General features: G+C 39.8%; 1 pseudogene; it reads right to left on the reverse strand.

Moving 5' to 3' along the window:
- Positions 1-849: 849 nt before the first annotated feature.
- Positions 850-1,666, reverse strand: LOC116477283 (small ribosomal subunit protein uS5-like; annotated as a pseudogene).
- Between the last annotated feature and the right edge of the window lie 5,889 nt (positions 1,667-7,555).

Below are 7,555 nucleotides of genomic sequence, written 5' to 3' on the forward strand. Positions count from 1 at the left end.
ATATGTTCTCATTGTTCAACTGCCACTTATGAGTGAGAACATGCAGTGTTTGGTTTTCTATTCTTGTGTTAGTTTGCTGAGAATGATGGTTTCCAGCTTCATCCATGTCCCCGCAAAAGACATGAACTCATTAAAAAGTCAGGAAACAACAAATGCTGGAGAGGATGTGGAGAAATAGGAACACTTTTACACTGTTGGTGGGAGTGTAAGTTAGTTCAGCCATTGTGGAAGATAGTGTGGTGATTCCTCAAGGATCTAGAGCTAGAAATACCATTTGACTCAGCAATCCCATTACTGGGTATATACCCAAAGGATTATAAATCATTCTACTATAAAGACACATGCACACATGTGTTTATTGCAGCATTATTCATAATAGCAAAGACTTGTAACCAACCCAAATTCCCATCAATGATAGACTGGATAAAGAAAATGTGGCACATATAGGCCGGGCATGGTGGCTCACACCTGTAATTCCAGCACTTTGGGAGGCTGAGGTGGGTGGATCACGAGGTCAGGAGATCGAGACCATCCTGGCTAACATGGTGAAACCCCGTCTCTACTAAAAATACAAAAAATTAGCCAGGCATCGCGGCATGTGCCTGTAGTCCCAGCTACTCGGGAGGCTGAGGCAGGAGAATGGCGTGAACCCGGGAGGCTGAGCTTGCAGTGAGCCAAGATTGCGCCACTGCACTCCAGCCTGGGAGACAGAGCGAGACCCAGTCTAAGACAAAAAAAAAAAAAAAAAAAGAAAGAAAATGTGGCACATATATACCATGGAATACTATGCAGAGACTTTATTATTTTTTTAACATGCTTAATTCACTTTATTTTTCTTGTGTAAAAATCCTATGTTGTAGCCACAGCTTTAGCCTGAGTCCTCTCCGCAGAGACTCTGGCGTGGGTCTTGACAAGACGGTCAATGAATTCCTGATAGGGAGACTTGGTGAATACACTCTCCTTCCAGAGGCCAGGGTCAGGTAGCTGTAAGTCTTGGAGATGTAATAAAAAAGGTGGCATTGGTGAAGTTGCCAAGGGTGGCAGTGCAACCCCTGGCTGAGCTGTATCAGTCATCAATACTGGCCATTAGCAGCAGTTTCTTGGGCAAAGTGGCTGAGACAATGCCAGTGCTGCTGTGTGCAGGGATGAGGCACACCAGCACAGAGCTACAGTGGCCTGTCGCCTTGCAAGTGACAGTGTGGGTTTTGCCAATCCTGTTCCTCCAGTAGCCTCTGTGCATGGGGACAGTGGAGAGGTTGGCCAGGATGTTGGCCCATCGGATGGCAGTGGCAACCTCCTTGGAGCATTTAACATCCAGACAGACATGGCCATTGTAGTCCCTGATGGCGGTAAACATCTTCAACCTGGTGCACTGGCCGGCGCGGGTCTGCTTCTGCACCAGCATAATCTTCAAAACTTCATCTTTGAGAGAGGCCCCCAGGAAAAGGTCAGTGATCTCAGACTCCTTGATAGGCAGAGAGAAGAGGCAGATCTCCTCCAGGGATCTGATCTGCATGTCTTTGACCAGGTGGCCCAGCTTGACGACCAGCATCAATTCCCTATCCTCAGCCTGGCCTCCTTGAACTCCGGAGTTTTAGCCCCTGCCTCAGCCCTGACCACCGAGGCGACCCCAGTCCCAGATGCCACTGACAAAGCCTCAGGAGAAGCCACCACACTTCCCCATCCCAGGGCCCCCGGGGCCTCCAGGCTCTTCCAGCTCTCCCATTGCACCAGTGTCATCCCGGCATTTGGTGTTTTCTCAGAGAAGCAATTTGGTTATTTTAAATGTCATATATTATACTTCAGCTTTTCTTTTTTGAAATTGACCTATACTTAACATTTGTTTGAGAGTCTTTAGCCTTTATGCAATATCTGGTATTTTTAAAGTTATTTAAAATTACAGTTTTTTTTTTTTTTTTTTTTTTTTGAGACGGAGTCTCGCTCTGTCGCCCAGGCTGGAGTGCAGTGGCGTGATCTCGGCTCACTGCAGGCTCCGCCTCCTGGGTTCACACCATTCTCCTGCCTCAGCCTCCTGAGTAGCTGGGACTACAGGCGCCCGCCACCATGCCCAGCTAATTTTTTGTATTTTTAGTAGAGACAGGGTTTCACCGTGTTAGCCAGGATGGTCTCAATCTCCTGACCTCGTGATCCGCCTGCCTCAGCCTCCCAAAGTGCTGGGATTACAGGCGTGAGCCACCGCGCCCCACCTACAATTACAGTATTTATATGAACTAAGATCATATATACAATGTATATAATCTAATAGGTATATATCTCTATATATCTACATATAATCTATATGTATATAATCTCTGGCTTTTTTGAGAGCTGAGATGGCATTTTGTAACTTGTGGTTACATTACAGCATCTACCTTAATGACTATAGTTGAGATACTACTGGTAATGAAATGGCCTTGTTGTCTGGGGTGCCACCCAAAGTTTTTTGTCTTACTGCCGAAGAAATCAGGGACACAGACAAACCAAAGGTAAGATTAGAGCAGAAATTTAATAAGTGAAAGGAAGAGAGAAAGCTCTCTGCTGCAGAGCGGCATCCCAAGAAAGGGTTGCCATTTTACAGTGAAGGGCAAGGGTTTTTATAAAGGAGTTAGTAGGAAGTGGTGCTCCATTTACATAGGGTGTGAAAAACGGGTCAGGACTAGGTTTGTCATTTGCATAAGGTGCAAATCCCTTGCAGTCCCTACCATATCCATTTAGTGAGCATGCGGGCCCTTAGCCTAAGTTACTCCATGTTGCTTATCTCTTCCTACTGTGCATGAGTTAGGGGTGGATCCCTTCAAAGTGGACATGCCTGGCCCAGGGTATCCCTTCTTATCAGTGCTGCTGCAGGCAGCCCCCTGTGCAAGCTTTCTTATCTGACTATGTCTAAAAAATGGGAAGGAATATGCTCACTGAGCCCCTCCCCAAACCTGCCGTCCATATGTGAAACTTTATTGATTACTTGTGATGTGTTTTGTGTTGGACCTGGCTTCCTTTTCCGTGTTTGCAGCTTGATCCTCTCAGGCTGCTCTTTTGTTAGAAGAGGAATTCTGCTGAGGACTCAGCCCTAACTATCTACCTAGATAGTTTCTTCCTTTCTCCTTCTCTCTCAGCAGGTCTTTCTTTGCTGTATTTCATCTTCTGTCAATCTCCAGCATGAGACCGTGGACTTAGATTCATGAGTAGAATTTAGCCAATGTATGCTTCTGAGCTGTAGGATATATTTTCCTCCTTGTAGATTTAGAAGGAGAGATACGTGACCCAATTCCCAAAGAGATATGGGGCAAAATAAATCAAGAAAAGGTGCTGCTTGGTCGACCTTCTACATTCTAGACACCTATTCCAGGTTCTTCCTGAATCCAGAGATTTACATGCCCTTTGGTCTCATAAAGTTTACTCCATTTTCCATATATCATAGTTAAATTTGATGTCTTTTATTTGTAATTAAAGATTTCTAACTAATATAATGGTTTGTATATTTAACTAAGCACCCATTAGAACTGTATGGTACCTCATTCCACATTTTCTCTTTTTTTCATCTTGATTTTCTTTCATTTCTATTTTTCTTGCATCTGTCTCTGCATGTTGTTTTTGGGGGAAATAGGAGAGTATCTGAGTTGTTTGGAACAAAAGAAGGAAGTACTTTTGTATTATTTTCCCCATCTTTCTAATCTGAAGTATTTTTAGTATGTATAAATTAAGAGAATCCATTACATAAAAGCAGGTACAAATTAACATCTAATCACCATAAAATAAATTTTTGACAAGAGATTTTAGGTTATGAAAGAATGAAAAGGTTGGTAAATCCTTTTCATAAAAAAAAATAGTAAACTGGGCAAAGTTATCAAAACAATTATTCTAGGACTTTGGGAAATGTACAGAAAAAAGCAATAAATTGGAAAATGTTAATTTATGAGAGTCCCTGGGACCTGTGGCTGATCCTACCTTCCTCCTCCTCTGTTGGGGTAGTTCTACCAGGGTGTTCCTGGCTCTGTAAACCACCAGGTAGCCCAGGTAGCTCACCTAATTTGGAGAAGAGGGCAGAAAACTCAAGGTCACATACATTATTGGTAAAATAGCAAATTCTGTAGGAAACACACCAGGAAAACCTGCAGCTCTTCCAGCTTGAGATAGCTATTCCAGTAGGAGAAAGCAACTGATAGATGGACTAGCTAGAAATTTAAAAGTGGGATTCTAGATATGAAAGACAATTAGGTGAGGAGTGAAGGGGGGTTTAATAAGTTTATCACTTCACCCTGACTAATTGGGAGGTTGCAGTTTCATGCAGGAGAGACCAGAGGGGACCTGACAGAAAGTAAAAACGGGGATAGTTCCAAAACCTGCCTGAATTTTGAAGTGCACCCCAACATACATATGGCTGCACTGGTAGAGAATAGAATTCTTGCTGGGTTATGGTGTTTGAGTGCAATCTCTAATCAGTCATTGGCTTACAATGACACAATAGAGACAATGGATTAACCCCTTTAAAAAAAGAACAAAAAAGCAGAAAACCCAGTGACAGCATGATGCAGGGAGCCAGATTCCATATATTAAGTCCAGGCCAGATGGGTTACTAATAACGAACAAAAAGGAAAAAGAAAAGAAACAAAACAATGGCAACATAATGAACACAAAGCAAACAAAAAACTACATTTGTTACAATATGTAAAATGATAACTTTTCAACAAAACCTATGTAACATGCAAAAAAAGAGGAAAGTGTGATCCATAATGAGGGGAAGGGTGGATAGCAGTCAAAATAGTCACTGTGTCCACATGTTGCATTAATTGACAAAAATTTACAGTCACTCACAAATATGATCAAACAATACAACAGAGCAATTATGAAAAAGACTCAACAAATAGAGAACATCAATTTAAAAGCTGTTAAAAAGAAACAGGAGATTCTAGAACTGAAAAGTAAAATAGCTGAAGTAACAAAATTCACTCAATAGGAACAACAGTAGATTTAAGAGGGCAGAAGAAAGAAGCAATAAACTTGAAGACAGACAAATAGAAGTATGAGAAACAAAAAGAAAATGGTTGAAGAGAAATAACAAAGCCTTAGAGATCTGAGTATACGGAACTGTATTGGAGCACAGTTCTTGTATTTTATATGAATTGTCAACATTAATCTGAAGTAAATTATGGTAAGTTAAAATGCATATTTTGATCACTAAAGCAACCATTTGAAAAATACCTAAAAATACACTTTAAAAATTCATCAGAGGAACTGAAATGATATACTGAAGTATGTTTGTTTCACACAAGAAGCAGGATGGAAGACACAGTAACAAAAAATGTGAGGTATATAGAAAACAAATTACAAATGACAAATTTAAGTCTAATCACAATATCTAAAAGTAGGTATTAATTGTATTAAATTAATATCATTAAATTCCACATGAATGGCTCAAACACTCCTATCAAAAGAGAGAAATAAACTGGATTTTAAAAGTTTTCAAATGTATTCTTTCTATAAAAAACATAATTTAGATTCATAAACACAAATAGATTGAAAGCAACAGGATAGAAGAAGTTGTCATAATGACTGGAATGACTAATGTCAAATAAAATAGACTCTACAATAAGAAATAATTCTAGAGACAAAGAAGAAACTTCATAATCATGAAAGTGTCAATCAGGAAAACATAATAATTATAAAAGTATGTGCAACTACCAACACTGCTCCAAAAACATAATGCAAAAACTGACACTATTGAAAGAAGAAATAGACAATTTAATATCAATTTTTGAGGACTTCGGTATCTCACTGTAAATATTTGACAGGATTACTACTGAGAAATTTAGCAAGAATAGACCTGGCGTAGTGGCTCATGCCTATAATCCCAGCACTTTGGGAGGCTGAGGCGGGTGAATCATCTGAGGTTAGAAGTTCCAGACTAGCCTGGCCAACATAGTGAAACCCTGTCTCTACCAAAAATACAAAAATTAGCCAGGCATGGTGGCAGGCACCTGTAATCCCAGCTACTCAGGAGGCAAGGCAGGAGAATCGCTGGAACCCAAGAGGCACAGGTTGCAGTGAGCCGAGATTGCACCATTGCACTCCAGCCTGGGCAACAAGAGCAAAACCCCATCTCAAAAAAAAAAAAAAAAAAGAAAGAAAGAAAGAAATTCAGCAAGCATATAGAACACTTGAGTGACACCCTCAACTAAGTTGACCTAACTGCTATCTACAGAACACACTAACCAACAAGGGGAAAATATGTATTATTTTAGCCACAACAGGAATATTTTCCAGGAGATACCATATGCTTGGCAATAAAGCAAACCTCTATAAATTTAAAAGTATTGAAATTGTCCAAAGCATATTCTTCAATCCCAATGAAAATGAATTAGAAATTAAAAATAATTTGGGGAATTATCTAAGTATGTGGGTATTAAAGAACATAATGCTAAATAACATGTCAAAGGAGAAATAAGGATATAAATTAAAAACTATTCTGAACTGAATGGAAATTGCATGACAACATATCAACATTTATGAAATGCAGTTAAAATAATGCTTGGAAAAAATTTTATAGCTTTAAACCCCAACATAGAAAAAAAAGTCTTAAATAAAAAATCTACTTCAAGAAACTTGTAACTTCTACTTTAAGAAGCTTGTAAAGGAATTGCAAATTAAACCTAAAGAAAGAAGATGGAAGGAAATAATAGAGATAAGATTGGAAACTAAGGAAACAGAAAACAGAAAAACAATAGAAAGCAACAAAAACAAAAATAGTAAGAAATACTAGAATACTAGAATCTGACAGAAATCAACACGATTCATGATCCAAGGCTGTGCTCGAAGCCAGGTTGTCTTATGGAGCCTGCCTGCACTTGCAGGAGTTTGCTGGTGTATTGTACATCTCTATAGTAACATGATACAGCCACTCTGTCACTACATGCCTTAGTGCATAATTTTATTCATGATCCAACTGTTAATTAATGATCCTCTCTCCATACCAATAGTTTGAAGTATGTAAAAAAAGAAATCTGGATGACCCCATTTGGCCTTCATCATCTCATAGGCCACTACTCAGAAATAAACTGGGATCATTTCTGGCCATGAGCAAGAAACAACACAAAATACTGGTTTAAACAAAATAGAAGTTTACTTTTCTCACATTAGAGTTTACTAGAACTGGTTTCCACAATCTAATTGTGTACATCTCTTCCCAGCTCTACATTCAGTGATATATGCCATATGATAGGAATATTTACTCCTCATAAATCAAAAAGTACTACCAATAAGGTCATTATACCTAAGGAACTGGTGGTTAAGCATTTACCAGCACACTGTTGTGGGTAGGGTTCCAGATCTACTATGTTGGTTGCACATAAAAGAGCCAGTATTGTTATTTTTTTATTTTTTTTTTTTTGAGACGGAGTCTCGCTCTGTCGCCCAGGCTGGAGTGCAGTGGCGCAATCTCGGCTCACTGCAAGCTCCGCCTCCCGGGTTCACGCCATTCTCCTGCCTCAGCCTCTCCGAGTAGCTGGGACTACAGGCGCCCGCCACCACGCCTGGCTAATTTTTTTGTATTTTTAATAGAGAC

Source organism: Hylobates moloch, unplaced genomic scaffold (assembly GCF_009828535.3).
Source record: "Hylobates moloch isolate HMO894 unplaced genomic scaffold, HMol_V3 SCAFFOLD_11, whole genome shotgun sequence".
Lineage (NCBI taxonomy): Eukaryota > Metazoa > Chordata > Mammalia > Primates > Hylobatidae > Hylobates > Hylobates moloch.